This window comes from Balearica regulorum, chromosome Z (assembly GCF_011004875.1).
Source record: "Balearica regulorum gibbericeps isolate bBalReg1 chromosome Z, bBalReg1.pri, whole genome shotgun sequence".
In the NCBI taxonomy this organism is placed as follows: Eukaryota; Metazoa; Chordata; class Aves; order Gruiformes; family Gruidae; genus Balearica; species Balearica regulorum.
The window spans coordinates 36587731-36605471 of record NC_046220.1 but is presented as its reverse complement, the minus strand read 5'-3'; the positions used below and the strand labels follow the sequence as shown (position 1 = coordinate 36605471).

Sequence of the window (17741 nt, the reverse complement as noted above, 5' to 3'; positions counted from 1 at the left end):
TAAGCAGGAAGTCAGTGTATTTTAAGTACTGTCTGTGACTGTAACTAAAGAACAGATTTTGTAATAAGCTGTTTAATGAACTGCAAATATAAAATGGCTGTATGTTCTTTAGATTTCTACTTTAGATTGATTAAAGGCAAGCTGCAGAACAAAAAATCCCACTGGTTTAGCTTTGACACTTTTGAACACTGTAGTAGGGAAAATTAGTGTTCAGCTGCAGCTAAGTTTATTTTTATTTTTTCAGAGAGAAGAGCTATGGATGAGAGATTCAAAGCAGGAAGTGAATTTGGGAACAGTCACTTTTCATCTACCTAGAACCTCTAAATACATTATGAAGGCACTGGACCCCTAGGGAAATACAATGCAGCCTTGAGATGCGTGGCAATCCAGGAAAGAAGAGTCGTGAGAGGCAATACTTCTGTATGCTGACCTGAAGAAGGATTGCTCAAACTTCTGGCTTCTCTCCCATGAAAAATTCAGTCAGAAAGCCACAGCTTTATTTCACATCTTTCTGGAATGTGTGAGTTTCCACAATGTTGCTCATTTCTGTCTCATTTTTGAAAAGCACTGACTTTGTCTGTGTTAGAGTGGTTTGAAGTGTTCATATCTAAATAGTTAAAGATACGGGACTCCCTTTTCTTCCCCCAGTGATGTGGACCTGAGCCACACTGCTGCTATCACTTGCTGTTCTTTTAGCTATGCTCTGAATCAAACAAGAGCTTTGACCGTACCAAGCCATACTCTCTTAAGGAAAATGGGTTTTGCAGTAGCCCAGCTGACTAAAATTATTTTATAGTGGAGGTATTTTTGGTGAGCTCTTATCACTGACTGAGAAGTTCAGGGATCAGTTTTTCACTAGGCAGCCTTTGGATAGTCTTTGCATTCAGTTTGTTTTTTAAAATATAAAATACTTTTTCTTATCCTCACTTGAGGTAATTTCGATACTAAGCTATTAGCTGATTTGTAAGTTTTGTATTTGGATACAGCAGAGCGCCTCTGTGGGAAAACAGGATTCATTCCTCCTTTGTATCCTGTTGCTATCTTTCATAAGGCTACAATTGCAGGAGTGTCAAAAAATGTGCTTTTATAAGTAAGACGTGATTTGAGCTTACAAGAATTCTTTGTAAGATATTCAGAACCCTGGTCTGCTAATAAATGAAAATAACTAGCACTTTTAACACCAGATCCTAGCAGGGAAATGAGCAGAGCACTACCTGAAATCAGAAAGGAGACAGACAATTACCTTAATAAGATCTTTGTCTTGCTTCTAAGTGGAAGTTAGAGCACTTGCAATAAAAAAGCCTGTTGGCAGGGTTAAAAGCATTTCGCATATTACAGCTATTGCTGCTTTTCTCAGAAAACAGCAGATAGCTATTATAAATAGGACTCTTACACACACATGAAAGCTATGGATTATTTTCTATTTATTTTTATGCTGCTTTTAATATGAGCGTTGATGTATTCATATCCACCAGGTATTACTATGAAAGCCAGGTGTGTGATTTAGTAGTAATTTAATTTTTAGGTGCTTCACTGCTAATTTAATTTTTAGGTGCTTCACTGCTAATTTCTGTTTATGTAATTGGAATTAGTTTAGGTTATTTCAAAGATGCTGACCAGAATTCTGAGCCTACTGAAAGAGTTTGGTTAGCTATATGTAAAGAAGTATATTAGTGTAGGCTTCCCTACACTGCTTCCCAATATACCTGATCATTAGAGCGAATAGTTAGTGAACGCTTCACTAACTGTCGGCCACCACTGCCAATGTAGTGTCAGTTATAAAGTTTGCCACTCTGTTTGATATAGGTTAATTATTTTTGGCCATCTGTTCAGGGGTGTAGTCACTAAAAAAGTATAGAAAGAAAGAGTGAATTCCTCTGGGCTTGTATGTGTTGATCGGAAGGCTCAGGGCAGCATGAAGGAGCCTGTGTCAGACTGTCAAAAGTCCTTGTAAGACAGTTTATGGGGTGACCCCATCTAGCAATATTTGGGGTGAGCCAGAGGTGGGGTTGGGAGCTGGGAAGGTATGTCAAAAGCAGGCTCCACTCTGATCTGACAACCTGCAGTTACAGCAGCTTGGGGGTGCTGCTGTGATTTTGAGAACAAGGACTGTCTAATCTACAAAAAATTATTAGTCCCTAGGGAATACCAGAGAACTGGAAGGTTGCAAAATGCTCTCAAGTCATTTTAACATACTTTCCCAGGGTTTTTGTTGGTTTTGGGCAGCTCATTCTGCATCCTGCCTAATAGAGGAGCGGCACTGAATCTTGCTCAGTTTCTAAGGCCACCCTATGTCTGCCGCTGTTATTGCCGCTTGTTTTGACAGCGACTTTCTGATAGCAAGTTTCTGTAAATGAAGCCCAGTGGCAGTAAGAAAAGAGACTGTGACTGAGATTCTCCCAGTAAGACTAATGGCAACTACGGTTTCTAATCTGGGAAGAATTTATCCCCTTGTTATGCTGGCAAAAATTAAGGCATTTCATAATTTAGGGAAATATTCTTTCATACAATCTCTATCATAGACCATGACTGATGCTTTCCTACAGACACAAGTGAAAGCACTAGGCAAGGGTGATGAATAAAACATTGAAGCTAAGGTTTACTGTATAGTTCTGATATGAAAATTTGTTCATAGTATTTCCTGAAAATTAATTAATACAGAGGAAGCACAGCTGATTCCTAATTACTCATACATAGTGCAGTCATTAAGGTGGAAATAAACAAAATAATTATACAAGCTTCTGTGTTACAGGAATGAGACTAATAGTTGTTTATCAGTATTTCAGCTATACTCCTACCCTTCTGCGACTGAAATTCACTGTTAAACAAAAGCTGGTCTCACCCCTCTAACATGGTATTTGACTGGGGTGTGCTGTGAGCCTTGAATAGTTCCTAGCATAAGGGCTCCATGGATTATTGTGTCTGTACTGAACACGCTGTAATGAACTGCCTTTTTTTTTTTTTTTTTTTTGTGGTCTGGTGCTGCAAACAATATATATTGGACTTCTCCAAATATTTTTTGGTATTGTTTCCTTCTGTTGGTTAAGCTGTTGAAGCAGTCCATCTGGCTTGCAATGTAAGAAAGAATTGTGTTTATTGTGCAAAATATATTTGATGCCCTGACTATTGTTTTGTTAGCTCTGAACTATTATCCCTTTGTAAGGCTGATTATCGTTATCTCAACACCAGAAATAGAGACAGCCTCCACTGATAGAAGGTAATTTCAGGTCCCATCCTAGCTTTTATCTAAGGAAAATTTTGCATCTTTTCCAGACAAGTGATGACCTTAAACTGAGTTCTATAATTAGTTTGTGCCTTTAAACTGAGTATTTGTAAAATGGGAAGTGGTTAGGGTAGGTAGAATTTAATTGGGTTATATAAGCATCTTGCCAAGGGACTAAGTGTTATCATGACTCAAGTATCAGAACTGTCAGATCTTCCTTTCAGTGCATTATTCTTATTACAAATGAGAGTTTAACTTCATTATGTTTTTAATACCTCTATTTTACTTCTGTGAAGACAGGCTTCTTGCTCTCCATTAGGAGTCCAAATCCAAAAGTAATTTCTTTTTTTGGCTGCTTTTGTTGTTATTTTTTGACACCATGCAGTGATCCAACATATGGTGACACTTACTTTAAATAATTTGAAATCCTCTTAACATGGAACAACCTAAAATGGGCATAAATTATAGAATATCTCACTAAGATTTGAATGTGTCTCCTGTACTTATGCATAAACTGAGCTCTCAATGTGTGTTTAGAATTTTTTTTTATTATATTCTTTTTTTGTAAACTCTTCCACTTTTTTTCCCATTTAGGAAAATTTCATGAAAAGTTGCATGATATCCAACTGAGTAACACAAAATTTAAATGACAGTTTTTTAAGCAAGAAAGTTATGCAGAAGAAAGTAAGAGATGTCAGCTAATTGTGTTGAGGGGTGATTCTTCTTAACATTAACCTGGTTCTACTCAAATTCATGAGGTTTTAAGGTGCATCTTTAATATCCAGTAGCTTTTTCACAGATGCAGAAATGAACTCACTCAGAACACAATCACTTCAGGAGTAATTTTTTGTGTTACTCTTCCACAGCTATACAAAGAGCCTACTTCTGCTCTGTGATCCTTCAGTCAAATACAGGGGTGTGACTTATATTTGAGAAACATCAGAAATGTGAGGAATTCAGGCAAGAAGTGATGCTCATGCTTACTCCAACATAGTGTTGCAACACAGAAAACAATATGGTAAGGTTGGCTTTCTGGAAAAGGAGTGGTAGAATAATAGAGCTTTCTGTGTTTTGTTTTCATTACTGGAGGCCAAAAAAGCTTTCACTCTAGCTTCACTCAGGGTATCATTCATCCCATCGAAGAGAGTGGAACTGCAGCTTGTGTTTTAAGTGTTCCCATAGACAAATATTCTTTAACAGGGAGCTAAAACATCATCCAGTCAAAGCTTCTAAGAAAGTTAAGAAAGATGTACGGCATCTTCACGCAATTGTGAATTAGATGAGATTTGGCAAACACAATGGGGGACACTTCAGAATTCATTTTGTGACACTGCATTGTTGGAAGCATTCTGTTTGTTTCCTAATTGTCAGTCCTCCAGCCACATCTGTTTCTTCCAAGTATTTTCCAAGACAACAGTGCTTATGTTCCATTAACACTCATTTCTTTGTGAATCTGTCATGTCCATAGTCCACTGATGTTTTTGGTTTGTAGCTTAGTGTCTGGAGTAACACTGATGAATGCATTAGTCTTTTAAGCAAGAGAAGCATGCAGAAGAAAGTAAGGGATGTTTGTACTTTGGGTTTGGTTTGGTTTTTTGTGGGTGGGTTTGGTGGGGTTGTTTTTGTTTTGTTTTGTTTTGTAAAAAAAGCCATAATGAGCTAGTGTCTAGGCACTGGGATGCCTGTTCTGACTTTGGCTCAGACTTTCTATCTTACTTTGGAAAATTTACATGACCTCTAGGGGTGCAGCTATGGAATTTGTTGGCCAAAACCAACAGTTCATGTTCCCCATGCCAGTCACCTTCTCAGTTGTGCTGATACAGCTGAGAGTACAAGTCCAGAGCAGTTTAAGCCTGTCCACTTCTGGGCTGTCAAGTTTCTCACCTGCCCCTCTTAGTGTTTTCTTGTCCCAGTACCCACTCTAGTTCCACTGAGTGATGAACTGGGAGGTGACAAGGCTAAAAAATTGTACTACTGACACCCCTAAAAATATATATATTTTTTTCCTGGGTTTATTTCTTGCACTGGCTTACCACATAGAGTCAGTGCAGAAGAGGAGGTCAGGATATAGGACAGGAGAGGAGTGCAGGACCCAGGATTTAAAATGCCTGAGGCTGCCATGGCACTATACTGGTACCTTTACCTGAGGTGCCGACAATAAACAATACATGTCATGTAAGCCTGTGTAATTTCCTATTTCTGTGAAAAATGGAAATACTGGAGTACGATATGAGCATGAAGACTCACCAAACGATATGTTATTGGTAAAGCAAAGTGCAGTTGATGAACTGGAGCCTCTTGTTTTTCTTCTGTTCTCTAGTTGTTCATTAATAGATTTTACTGTTTTGAATCCATAAAGTTTTCATAATGCCAGATGCACTGTGGATAGTTGGGCTACTCATAAACCACAGATTCCTCACAGACTCTTTTTTCATTTTGTATACTCATTGTCACTTTGTCTATTATTGAATGAATTATCTTTTGGGTGATGGCAGAAGGAGAGGAGGAAAAAAGGCATCAAGTTCATAGAATCATAGAATAGAATAATAGAATGGTTTGGGTTAGAAGGGACCTCGAAGATCACCTAGTTCCAACCCCCTGCCATTGCCAGGGACACCCTCCACTAGACCAGGTTGCCCAAAGCTTAGTTCCTTGGTTTTTTCCTCAAGAAAATGAAAACTTTGATTTGAAAATAGCCAGAACAGAGCTCCTGTTGTTTAATGGGACGGGACAGAGCACGTGGCTGGGCAAACTAGAATTAATCTAATACTCTTCTTTTGTTTTCTATGTGATTTTGAGTCATTTGCACCATCCTTTTTGTAGACCACGTTGAGGTTCTTAGCTCCATGTTAGCAGGGGCTGTGTCTCTTCAAACATTTGTGCAGTGTGCAGCACAAGAGCGTGATGGTATCAATCTCTCTGTACACGTTGCCATAATTAGTACCTGATTCCTGGAAACTCAGTCACTATCTGACTGGATGACTACTGGTAAAGTAGTGCTAGTGATTACGTTAGATGGAAGCCTTAATCCCTTGCAAAATATTCTTATGCAAGACCAGTCATAGGGAGTGCATCTGGGTAATTCTCTTGCTTATTTAATTGAATTTTCAGTTAAATAGCTTTGGTTATCTAACTGTGATTTTTCTCAAGCCCCATCTGCTCTTACTTTCCCTATTTAAGATGTAAGTTCTTTAATTGATCTTTGTCTTTCTGAGATCTGGAAAAGCTGGTGAACTCTGCTTTCTGTTGAGGACAAGTGCAGTGAGGTTTCAGCTGGCTGTGCCTTCTGTCATCAGTGTGCAGGTCCTGATCCAGCTAAGCATGTATTTCCTAAGTCAAGTGTAGCCTTTAGGTGAACTGCACTTAAAATGAAACACATGCCTTACTGGATTGAAGTTTTAAATGTCAGAGTTATTTTACCTCAGGAACCCTTACGCTTATCAAAAAAAAAAAAAAAAAAAAAAATCTCTGGGAACTTCTGAGTAAATCTATAGTGCTAACACTATGCAGATTTCTTTGGTTAGTTCAGTCCTTGTGAAAGTTTTTTGCTAGCATTTTTGGCAGTATGTAAGAACATGTTGCTTGACCTTTTTTCCTTCTTTGCCTTGGGGAACAATAATGTAATATACTGTACATCTTGAGGTTATGTCTTGCCTGTCAGAATTTGTTCTAGATCACTAGTTTGCCTGATTATGATGGTGTCAAACCACAAATAAGTGAAAAGTGTCTCAGCTGCCACCTGCAGTAATAAAGTTAAAATTCAATAGGAAAGAAAGGTATTAAATCAAGCTTGATTCTTAATATTTTTGTATTTCATTGGGGTTAATATCTGAATGAAGACAAACCTTTTTTAAAGTCTGTTACATAAAAGAATAATTCTAATTTTCTTTTGACACATAGAGCAACTTTAGAATTAGCTCTTGTGTCCTCAGCTGTTTGAAAAGATCAAGTGTCTTTCACAGTTGTCCATATCTGTCAACCACAGAGAAAAATACAGAAACCAAAATTTTTAGGGGCTGGGAAGAAGGGAAATGAAGTTAAAATATTTGTTAAAGAGCACAATACTGGAGACGTACTTGTGCTTGCTGTAGTTCCTTACTGAAGCTGAGAATTGCTGGATATGTGTAAGGAAGCCCTAATTCTTCTTTCTAGCTTCTGGACATCCTTATTTCATGGGACAGAGTGCAGAGATAATCTGATCTGCACTGATGTCTCCACACCCGTGGAAAAATTTGACCTTCAGAGAAGTGTTTTTGCATGGACAAGGTTAACAATGCAAAGGTTGAAGAAAGTGAGTGGTGCTCTGATTTCTGATTGAGAACTAAAGTCTGCCCCCTTGAAGTGACATCCTCATCTTGTTCTTCAAATATGTTAATGAAGGCACAAAGAGAAAGACCTTTTCTTTAGGATTTTGTTTTCAGGACTGATAATGGACACATCTTACATTTGTAAAGTGAAGAAAATACAGTATATGTGTTACATGTAGGTGGAGCAATACACCTTGTGATGAAGGTAATAGTGCTTTCATGTGAACCTTAGGTGCATTTCTGGACAAATGGTCACCTGCAAATTTTAATTATATTTTTTTTCTATTTCTAGTGATATACTATATTGTTACTATTCTTGACATCCAACTATAAAAATAAGGCTGTAAAAGTCACAGTAATTTGCACAGCTCTGCAAGGTGTCCCTAGTACTGCATAGTATCCATTATAATTTATCTAGGAAGATATAAATTCAACCCAATGGTCTGAAGCTTCTCTTGGGACCAGATCAATAGTAGATAGGGAATATATTAGAGGTTTGCCTCAATCACAGAGGGAATTGGGCAGGGAGAGAACTGCAGTGGATCCACCTGCTTTCTGTTGAGGCAGTTCTGGCTCAGTAATGAATCATGCAATTACTGACCTCTGTGAGCTGACAGAAATGCAAAATGAGGGAGAATAAGATGCATGTTACATCTTCTCTCTGTCCTTCTGTAATAGGAAAGTCTTCTTTTGGGCAGAGACAAAGGGTGTTGATTTTACAGGGTGGACAGATGATCTGGGCTTTGTTTGTCTGGACATGTCTGCACAGTGATGCTGGCTTGCAACTTAGGTCAGTGTGCCCTCCTCACCCACGCTGCTGATGTGCTGTTGTACATACTAACTGGTCTGCAGCCAGCAGGTCACATCGGAGTGCACTTCAAGTAAGAAATGTAGTTTGAATCTTTTGCCATGGTCTTTGGCTCCTTATCCAGAAATTTTGGGTAGTAAAACAAATCCGTGGGATTATTACTACCCTGTCATTATAGGTTCTGATGTTAATTGGCGTGATGTCACTTGCAAATGCTGTGACACTTAACAGTTCAATGCCTTTCTGCTGCTCTATCTTATAAATATTTTCTTTGAATATTTCAGCGGCTTTTCAGAGTGTCTTCTATCCAACAATCTTGCCCAACTTTTTTGGAAACTTCATTAATTAACCTGTTCTAAACAAGCTGTCTAAGCATCCTGAATCAATCTAAGAACCCAGTGTGTAATGTCATTTTTCTTCCATCCTCCATGAAATTTTTCTTTTTCTGGTGCCATTTCTTCAGTCAAGAAGACTGTAAAACTTTTCAAGATACATTTATAGTTTCAAGTATTCTAACAGGCTGTTATTCAGCTGCCAGTGTACTCTGTTCCTGTAAGTGGCCAATGCTTATGAAAAAGTTAAGAAGGGCAGGAAGGAGTGTGGTGATACTTCCTCAATAGGCTTTTCCAGCAGTCTGAGGCTGAAAGACTTTCTGGTCTAAAAGGACTATGGTTTGGAGCTTGTTGACTCTATTAAACATTTTATTTTTTTACCAATGGATTTGTCCGATTTCTTTTTGGATTTTAATATGTCTTTGTTATCCACAACATTTTGCAGCAGTGAATTCCTCAGAGAAGAAAGAGACCATCCCGCTTGTCACAAACACGTGCAGTCATGAATCCCAAACAAAAGACATTGCCTGTCTCTAGTCTATGGTTAGACCTTTAACATTTCTTTCTGAACAGAATTAGAGTTTCATTTCTTTCCTGGAACTTCCTCCCAACAGATTTAAGCAGCAGATTGAATCAATACATTGATTTCCATAAACCTGATTTTTTTGGCTATGAATTCTGCCTATATGTGACATAAAAGGAACATAAAAGAGACCGGGCAGCAGCCATCTATGAGCTGGATACTACGATGCCTAAATTCCACTTGCAATTGTAGCCTATAAAATTGAATTAAGACGTTTTGTCTTACAGAATTTAATGTCTATTCAGAGATATAGTAGATCTTCATAATTACACTTATATTACACAAGGCATTTATCTCCCCACTCCTCCTTTCCTTCTGGTTTCTAAGTGAAGATTTTTTTTCGTGAACTTATCTCTCTCAGACGTCTTGGAGATGCCAGTTTGTTATTTACTAGTATTTAAAAAAAATAAAATAGCATATTACTTCTCTAATTTCTGGTTGAGACCACCACAAAACCCACTGTGTCAACATATAATTTCATCATGAGTCCATATCATGAATGCTGTGTGCAGTTCTGATAAAAGGGAACATTTGAACAACAACTTAAAAAAAGTCAACAATGATGAACAAACGCAGAGACTTGCTTCTGTAGAAGAGAAAAGTAAAAAGCTGGTGGGGATAAGAGAGAGGCCAATAAATAATGAGTTACCATAAAAAAAGGTGAATATTCTCTCTACCGCATAATACAGAACCGTAAGGGCATCAAATGAAACTACGAAGTGTCAGTTTTAAAAGGTTTTTTTGAATTGTTTAATAGAGGTATTTTACCACCTACCTAACAGACTTGTATCTTTGTATCTTGACTTTGGGAGATGTTAAGAAACAAATAAAAGGCTATAAATTAGTGTGGCACCACTTCCGATCACTGTCAGACTGTTGCAGTCAAGAATTGCAAAAGACTGAGGGAACAATTAAAGAAGGCTTTGCAAGCATTCAAATACAGTAGTCAAACTTTTGAAGCAGCTTTAGGAAAGGTCTTGAAGCCTATTACACTTGTCTGAGATTAGCTCTTCCTTCCCTAAATGAAAGAGGTTGAATACTCAATGGAATGATCTGTAAAATTCCCATATCTTCTTGTCCCTGGGGACATTACCACTCGTATCTAAACTATATCCTGAAGTTATTCTTTTGAGTTTGACCTTTATATGCCTTGTCCATTCATTTCACTGCTAGCGATGAGTCACAGTTTTTCCATTGACTCATTTGCTTTTAGACCTTCCCACTGTGAATTTATAAAGACAATTAGCAGCTGAAAGATAACCATAACTGGTTAGAAAACGTAAAACATGTCTCAGAGGCACAAAGTCTAGGAGTCACTGTAATACCTCATCTTTGGGCAGAAGGTAGGCCAGTTTACACGCAGCCGCTGCAGGTTTTAACATGTTCCAGTGCTGCAAAACTACTGCAACAGAAGCCAAAATTGCCAGTGGACCAGGACCTTCTTGCTGCAAATCCTTATCCCTAGAAACTGCTATTGCAGAAAGAAAGCAGAAAGAAAGGACAGTGTCCATGCAAGCTGCCAAATTGTGCTTTCCTCCTGCAGGGGTGGTGGTCCAGTCCTGTGTTTGCTGCTGAGATTGGCTTTCGGTCAGCTCTGTGTGTTGGAGATTTTTTTCAATTGTTGTGTGGGTGGTGTGGAAACAGAAAAAGCAGCAAGATAAGTTGCTGCTTTTTGTATTTTATTTATTTTAGTCTGTGTGAATGCATTTATTTAGTAGGATCCCACACCTCTAAGGCAGAAAGTAGATGCTATAATCCTGTGTTCAATTTTCTTTTGTTAAATGTTAGGTCTTTGGAATGGAGCCTGTGTTCTCCTGTGTTTTATAAATCCCCATGCACATTCACAGTGATGTAGAAATTTTTATTCTTAATGGAAGAGGAAACTCTAAAAAAGGGCCATCAGAAGATCTGTGCACCTGGAAGCACTAAATCTAGTGCAAAGATTCCTGGAAGTTCCTGAGTGCATTAACATTTCTAATGTCTAGAGTTAGTGTTCTTACACAACATGGGTTTCAGCTGATGTTTTCCAGTGTTCACATTCCAAAACGAATCATCTTTGAGGATTTAAAGGCATTTTTTTTTTCTTTTCAAGCAGGGATCTAAATATATCAAAAACAATTTTAGATGCAGAAAGAAATCTATTTATACATGGCTATGGATCAGTTTAATTTTCTCTGTTTTATGTGTTTTTTACTTTTTGCAGCTGCAAAGATGTTGGCCTGCTACAAAGGGACTTGCTTTTTAATGATCTTAAAACTTATTCTAATTGTAAGCAAGCAGCTATATACTTTAAAACTCTGTAATTACCTAAAGCTGTACTGCACTTAACAGGTGCATGTTTGCCTAGTCCAAGGAAGGTTGCCCTTCCCTCTCTTTGTCTTCCAAGAAAACGTGCTTCTACTGAAGAAAATAGTCACAATATCTGTTGCTGGAGCTAGATATAAAGTATGAGAGACTCATGAACTGCTTTACTGTTGGTTTGATCACATCTTCCTGTAGATTAGAGGTCCTTTAAAGAGCTTCAGGAAATGCTGTGCAATCTGGTCTTCCAAAGATGGCTTTCTCCCTACCAGAAAAATAATTCTCTTTGGTTTGGGCATGTGGAAGGAGTAAGTTGCCAGCCCGCTTGTGGCAGATGTGGCTGTGTCTGGCATTCACTGTATACGTCTGGGGACTACAGCCATTGCAAAATAGTGAAGATCAATACTCTTTCAAGTGTACTGAGACATCTCTATAAAATAGGCCAGTTGTCTTTCCTGAGGTGTGTAGGTGTGCCACAAAAGTATGTACAGTAGGTACACCAATCTGTAGATATAATGTCATATGAGGGAAGACATTTATTTAGGCTGTCTTTGATTTCATTGATGCTGGTTTTTTCATAGCCAAAGGTGAAATATCTTGTAATATATTTTCCAGCTGCATTTAATCTCCATACACTGTCTCTCCTCTGGGCCATGTATACTGAATTTTAAGGCTTACAATTTGCAAAGCAGGAAATTCTCCCTACTGAAAGAATCCCTTATGTAATGGTGAATACACTGTTACTAGCTTATAATTATGTATGCATCCAACAGCTTTGATGGCAAAACTTCCACTGACTTTGATTTTAGTAAGTTAAGTCCCTTTGTGAACAACCTCAATAGTGGAGTGTTTTTATGTTGAGTTGGGAGGGCCTGAGTTTTGGTTGTTCAGAAGTGATGGATTGAATCAAAACCCAGTTGTTGATGGTGAACACTGAGATCATAAACCAAAATGTCTTTAAAAATAACATTAAACAAAACATGAGATTATTTTAAACTGCTATTTTGTATTGGCTCTTCTCTGAGTGGCAGTGAGTTACCTACTACTGTCTATGAAGCCTAGGATGAGGCTGCAAGTTGAGAGGTCCCTGTGGATCAGTACACACATATCAGCCGATGAAGTGTATATGTAAAAATAGTTGGTAGTTTGTTTTCCAAGCGACAGAAGTTTGTATGCGTCCTGTGTTACCGTGCTAACTTTCTGATTTTATTTATACTTAAAATTTCTCCTGCTTCTCTAGAGCTCAGCAATGTATTTCATTTGCATCAGAACTTCTGCAGATCCTGTGGGTATTCTCATGTGGCATTTTGGTCAAAACTTACCTGTCTTCTCAAGTTATTAATACATTATAGAGCAGCTTATATTCTCGTTTGTTAAGAAAACTTTGTTTTCTAGGCACTATCAGATATATGAGACTCGGAAATGGTAAGGTGTTGCAGCAGGAAAAGCTCCAAATCAGAAGTGACCTCATGTGTGGGGATGACAGCCAGCACTTCCTAATGTCAGAAAGAGTACGGCATGTTCTCTGCCTCTCAGTACTGTGAGAAAAGGATTGCCTCTCTTCTGCTTGTGACAATCACTTCCCTACTCCTGCTGGCCACACTATTCCTGATACAAGCCAGGATGCTGTTGGGCCTTCTGGGCCACCTGGGCACACTGCTGCCTCATATTCAGCCAGTTGTTGACCAGCACCCCCAGGTCCTTTTCCACCAGGCAGCTTCCCTAAGCCTGTAGCGCTGCATGGGGTTGTTGTGACCCAAGTGCAGGACCTGGCACTGAGCCTTGTTGAACCTCATACAGTTGGCTTTAGCCCATCGATCCAGCCTGTCCAAATCCCTCTGTAGAGCCTGCCAACCCTCCAGCAGATCAACACTCCCGCCCAACGTGGTGTCACCTGCAAAAGACATTAAGCACATCATTGATCCATGCTTGGATCTCAGGTTTACAAAAGACAGATGCTTGCGTCCTCCAGACTCTGGTCTGCCCTTGCTGCATGGATGTATGAGCCACTGTCAATAAGCTTCTGAACTGCTGCAATGTGTACTGCATGATGTTTGTTTCAGGGTTTACTTCACAGATTTTTCTTGCCTTTGAATAGCAGGCTATAAACTGTTGTTTTAGGGGCTGATTGGTGAGCAGTGTGATTGGGACAGAGATGAAAACATCCTAATTAACTTTCACAGGCTTAAGCAATCTCCTCTGTTAGTCAGAAAAGTCACCCTATGAATACAAACTGAAACTGCATTTATTGCCTTTGTACGTAATAGCATCCCTCTTTCCTTCTACTGGATGAGATACCTGTAGACTTGCAAATTTGTGCCCTCCTGTGGCTTATGTTTCTTGATGTCTGAATTTACAGGGACTGGTAGTGTGGCTAGGAGTGCCCAGAAAGAAACCATGGACTGGATATTGGAAGCGAGGAGGCTGAGGCACTTCCTCCCTCACAGTTTGGCATGTGAGAGGGACATGTTTCTGTGGGACAAAATGCTGCTCAGAGGAGGTTTTTGCTTCCTATCCCCAGGCTGTCCATCACCACCTCTCTTGGGCTGGTAATCTGCAGTATGTTTTCACTACGGCTTTCTAACTGTGATATTCAGGCTTTAGGAACTGGAACGACCTGTGACACTGCCAAGGAGTGAAAGATGAGGCTTTGAGAGAAAGTAAATGGTTAATCTGTCTTTGTATAAGTAAGTGAAGGACACCATTCCCAGAGCTGGTGGAACAGATGAGTGGGAAATGAGTGTGCCAGGAAAAGATGATGATTGGCTTCTTCGGGAAGATGAGAAGCCATACCAGCATGACTAGAAAAATCATCCAGGAAAAAAAGCCCATCTCAGATGCCCTTTATTTTGGGGTGTCTTTTACCAGTGTGATTATGATATGAAATAATTTCTCCATGCCAAATATGCACATGAAAACTTGTTCTCTCAAATGCGTAGAGAACTGTGGCCTGCCTGTATTGAGACAAAGAGAAGGACAAACAGTGAAGACACTGGGCAACCATCCCAAAAGGGTGAAGGAGAGAACTCAGGAGTTTCCTAGCAGGTTTCTTTAGCTCATATGTTGGACCAGTTGTAGAGAAATTTCTGGTTTGTCTTTAAAGACTACAACTCAATGCAGTCTTGAACAGATAAATCTATGGACTGGCCTGTGCTGGCAGCCCTGAGTATTTAGGATGTAATGTGATTAAAACAGAACCTGTGAATGGGTTCAACAACAGAGAAAACCTGTGTGAATGATAGACAACCAGGACTCTTAGAATTTTTATCAGTGATATGGTGCTTGTGCTTGTAAATATTTTTCAGCTAATTTTGTATTAAAGAGAAAAATTGTAATAGTGACTGTAAACTAAGATTTGTTTGGTAACTAATGATATACTTTTGCCTTAATGTTAGGGTTTTTTATTGTTTTGTTATTTTGGCAGATAGGAAACACATCTTGCTGAAGTTTACTGGAGTTATCTACAGATGTCTGGCAAACTTTGACTGTCTTTAGGCTAATATTACAATGCTAATTTAATGCTGAGATCACTGGGTCAATGCAGTATTGGGCAATGAGACTACAGACAATACAGCTACTTCAAGAGGTATTTAATCTTTGGCTATATCTAATTATTAATTTTAGTAATTTCTTTAAGGTCTGCCACAAGAGACACAGACCTGGGCTTTGCCTTTAGGTGCTTGTCTCTAGAAAGATAAAGGTCAGATGAAAGCATGCCAAGAGATACAAAGGGTAATCATAACTTTAGGCATTTAAAATGTATTTTAGAATGAGTTATTTTGTTATTTGAAATGCCCTAAATTTTTCTTTGCACTAAACAAGTAATATTTCATAGATGTAAATTAAATCCATTAAATGGTTTCTAACATCATCTTCATTTTGAAATATGGCTTTCCTTTGTTGCTGATCATGATAGTTTTTCTGTGTTGGAAAAACAAGTGCATGCATGCTGGTTTTGTTTTGTTTCGAGAGCAAGATTTAGTAGGATAATTGGGTGGATAGCATTGATGGATCATACAGGCAAATATCAAACCACCACTACTTTTGATATAGATATATAATTGTAGGAGAAGTAGCTGTAGGGCAAATTTGTAAGCATTAAACAAATTTGTGAAATTCCCAGTATCTTTAAAAGCATATGGGAATGAGAAAGATTATATTTCCTCATTGTTTTATGGCATAATCTGAACAGGTATCAAGCCCAAAGTAAAATTTCACCCAGAGACACTTAAATATGATTTATTATATTTGTGACAAAGTCTTTATATGAGACAGAAGAATTCACACAGTTGTGAATTAATTTACCGTACAACCTCTTGCTTCATTGGACTATAATTGAAGTTGGAATATGTCCTTTGTAATTTAGCCTCTTTCCACATTATACTGGAATGTGCTTAAGACAATAATCACATTCATGCAGTAATTTTGAAAACTTCTGGGAGGAAAGAAATCTAGCATTTTGGCTTGGATTTATCCTGCCTAATTTTAGACTGCAAGGTACTTCTAAGCAAACTTTGATAACTCTGTGGATCGTATTATTTTGTGCATCAACATCATCATCTCTCTTTTGCAGCCCTGTGCAACTGTGAGAACTACTCAGAGAGAGTAAGGTTAAACTAGTACTTAGTATATTCTTGGCATGATTAAGTCATGTATTACTTCAGTCTTTTCTGAAAATTATAAATCTTACTGTCTAATTGTTTTCTGTCAAGTGCCTCCATCCATTTGGTTTGGGTTTTACATCTATTAACAAGGAAAAGAGCTGGAATCATGTGATTCGCTAGCTCTTTATAGATTAGTAATAAATGTGTGGCGAACATTTAGTGGTCTACAGAGGAGGAGTGACTTGCCTCAAAATATTTTTCTCCAAAACAACAAAAAAATCCCCCCTAAAGATCCTAAATGAAAATGTCTCTGAAAAGGAGAAGAGACTGCAGTTTATGGCAATAACTCTTACTTGCATTTTTTCTGTAGCCTTGATAATAAAACCTGTTAAAAGTGGACCATTAGCTATTACTCATTGTTTTAAACCCCTACATTCCAAATCAAAATTAGAGCTATATTTGCTGAGATATAAGAAGAAGCTTCACAGCTTCTCTTGGTAGAAGACCTATAAGAAGATGTGAAAACTAAATTAACTTATCTAGTATTTAATTAGTAGGAAAAAAGATGTACAGGTAATTTCTTTCTGAACAGAGCTGTTGACCCACTTGATTACAGGAGATTTGTTGAAAAGGCTTTTTAACTAATGCTTTTAAGGATAAATACATTAAGAAAAGCAAGGACAAAAGTATGTGATTGGCTGAAGTTCAAGAATGTGAAAGATGATTTCTGGAAAAAATCTACAATCCTTGGAGTCTTGGCATCACTGGGCCTGCTTCCCAGGGGAATGAAAAACAGAGCAATTGCTGTACTCTCAAAATCCAAAACCCATCTGATCTTGTAGGAATCAACCTGGAATGTGCTTTTTTTTTTTTCAAATAGCAAGCAATGCTGCATTATATGCTGCCAGAACATAGCATGAACAACTGATAATGAGGACTCTACTCTTCATGATGGAAACATAATTAGTAAATGATTATTTGAACTGATCTGGCAATGGAGTTATGAAAGCTAATGTTTTTGATACTGAATTTTTTTTTTATTTTCTCTTAAATAAAGGCATAGTCCACTGAGGTATACATGCTTTAAAAGCTGATACTCTTGTCTGTGTATTGCCAGTCTTGGGTAAGTAAAATGGCAGCTTTTTCTAGTCCATAGAGGGGTATCTTCGGAAAGGTACTGCAAAATAGAGAGACTTGTGGCCTCTGTCATGCTGTGGAAGTGCTTATTGCTGCCAAAAGACATGTATTTTAGATGAAGAATACAAACAAAAAGCAATGGAAATTAAATTGCACTGTAAACATTTTGAAAAATGGTGAAAAAGCACTTAATGGAAAGAGAATAAATGAAAGAGATTAATAGAGAGCAGATAAATGTGGTATCTGTGTTGTCTTGGTCAACTTTGAGGCATTTGTTTTGCTGTGGGTCTAGTAAGAAAAAGAAGACAGCCTTGCAGAGAGATGTTGTGCTAGGTGGCATAAAGATATCAGATTCAATCCAAAATTAGTGTATATTCAGCTCTCCAGCATAGCCAAAAAATTGCTTAGTTGACCTCCCTTTGAATTAAAGTGGAAAACCTCCATTG

General features: G+C 38.2%; 1 long non-coding RNA gene across 1 annotated transcript in view; it reads left to right on the top strand.

Annotated features, from left to right (window-relative positions):
• Positions 1-249: 249 nt before the first annotated feature.
• LOC142599463 (uncharacterized) overlaps positions 250-17741 on the top strand; it is a 94494-nt gene continuing 77002 nt past the window's right edge. Inside the window, exon 1 of the long non-coding RNA XR_012833027.1 lies at positions 250-520. This is a non-coding gene — a long non-coding RNA (uncharacterized LOC142599463). The remainder of the gene's footprint in view (positions 521-17741) is intronic.